The sequence below is a fragment of the Nicotiana tomentosiformis genome, chromosome 7 (assembly GCF_000390325.3).
Source record: "Nicotiana tomentosiformis chromosome 7, ASM39032v3, whole genome shotgun sequence".
NCBI classification, from domain to species: domain Eukaryota; kingdom Viridiplantae; phylum Streptophyta; class Magnoliopsida; order Solanales; family Solanaceae; genus Nicotiana; species Nicotiana tomentosiformis.
The window spans coordinates 59238207-59240456 of record NC_090818.1 but is presented as its reverse complement, the minus strand read 5'-3'; positions in this window follow the sequence as shown (position 1 = coordinate 59240456).

Genomic DNA, 2250 nt, shown 5'->3' with positions numbered 1-2250 from the left:
TTGAGGATGTTTCCCGGAAAGCTAAAGTCTAAATGGAGTGGTCCCTTTGAAATTGTAGGTGTGACGCCTTTTGGTACATTGGACTTGAAGAACAAAAATAATGAGGTATGCCGAGTTAATGGTCACCGGGTGAAGCACTATTTGAGAACAATTGATGATGGCCACGTTATGGCAGTGATTCATTTCAAATGATGGTAATCTGCGGCATGCCGCAATGTTAAATCAGGCGCTTCTTGGGAGGAAACCCATATTTCTTTTTCTTTTATTTTCTTCATCTGTAGTTAAGTGTTATTTTTCATGCTAACTAGATTTGTAGTGTGTTGCAGGGATGAGTGTACTTTACAGGAATTGTGCCCAGAAAATTGGTTAAATTTGGAAAGAATTACGGACCGTACAATTACGGTTGCTGCAACAAAGGGTGATCTGCGGCCGCACAATTACATTGTGGACCGCACAAATTGAAGGTGAAAAATGATAACTCTCTGAAGTTGGTCTGTCAGAAAAATAGCCAATTTGCGGCCGCAAGATGAATTATACGGTCTGCAACAAAATATGCGGCCGCACACCAAATGTTGCGGACCGCAAAATGCAAGGGCAACTAGGCCCTCAGGTAACAGAGTGCGGACCATAATTGGAATTTTGTGGCCGCACTCACGTCTCTTTCCATTGGGAGAAACCAACGAGTATAAATAGAGGTCTTAGGGCTACTATTACCTTTTTCCATCTATGAGCTTACAAATTGCACAAATTTGAAATTTCTTCTTGAATCATCTGTCCACGTGCCTAGCAACTATGATCACTCATTTCTTGCACTCATTCACATCTGGTATACTTCATAATCTTGTTAATTTCTTTTAATTTTTAGATTTTTAGCGAAAATTTAGACCATTTGTCTGTTGAATCTATTTGAACAATCATGTGGTGTAAATATGTAGTGGGTAGACTGGAAAATGCTCTAAGAGGAAAGGGTAAATAGATTTTCATGCTTAGATGTTGTTTCCATGTCAAAAGTGTGCAAAAATTTCAAGCCATAGGTGAAAATGATGGTCTGTTCATAATTGGTTCAAATTTGCGGTTGCACAAGAAATTGTGCGGTCCGCAGAAGCTTAGTTTAGGGTACTTTAGTAAGGCATGGTTCTGCGGCCGTAATAAAAAATGTGCGGACCGCAGAAATCACATTGCGGCTGCAGAACACCCTATTTCCTGTGATCAGAGAGTTGTCAAATTGGTGGCTCTCATGTGCGGCCGTAAGACACTTTGTGCGGACCGCAGAAAACTGGTTGCGTCCGTAAAATAGCCAATTCTCTATCATCAAAGAGTTGGCATATTGGTGCTATGTGAGTTACGGCCGCAATGAGAAATGTGCGGACCGCAATCCATTTCCGCGACCATAATGGAAAATTGCGTGGTCCGCAATGCCCATTCTACAGCCGCAATGAAAATTCTACGGACCGCAACTTCCTACCCTGCAAGCATGTTTCTACTGTGTTTTACACTGGATCTTCTACTATGTCCTTACATTCCTTCTGTGCTTGAACTTGAATTGCAACTAACAATTTCCTTTGCTTGGTATAAAAAATGGTTCGATCTAGAGGCTGAGGCGACACTTCGAAAGGAAGGGGTGACTCTTCTCGGGGATGAGGGAAGAGACCCTTGCCTAGTGCCCAACAACAATAAACCAGAAAGAAGACAGCAACCGGCAGAGGGAGATGTGCAAACCTCTCGGAGACTAGTTATGTCCCATATATGGACATATCAGAGGGCAACTCAGCCTCTGTACATGAGCAGCCGACTGTCCAATCAAGGCCTCCAGGGAGGTATCAGCTCAGGGATGAGCCGTCATCATCACATAGCACCTCTGAGGGTTCGGAGAGTACCAGTCAGGTTTCTGAGCCTTCCACTACACCTGTCCCCCAGGCACCAGAGACATCAGTTCAAGACATCCCCGATGATGACAGAGGAAGAGATGCTACTGTTACCGGCCTCGAGAGGTCAAAGAAAAAAGAGGTGTGGGAGGACCGGTTTGTCAGTTTGGCTGCCTTCACTAGTTTCCGGCAATGGTGGCAGTGAGGTCGCTCACTCTTGAGCGGCAGTTTCAGTTGAAAGATCTCGAGAGATACAACCCTGTAGTATTGAGACAGTTTCGAGAGCGTAAAGGGTGGATGTGGTTTACCCAGAGCGTGGTGGATGTAAAGGAATACCTTGTCCGAGAATTGTACGCCAATGTGGCACACATCAAGAAAGGGACAA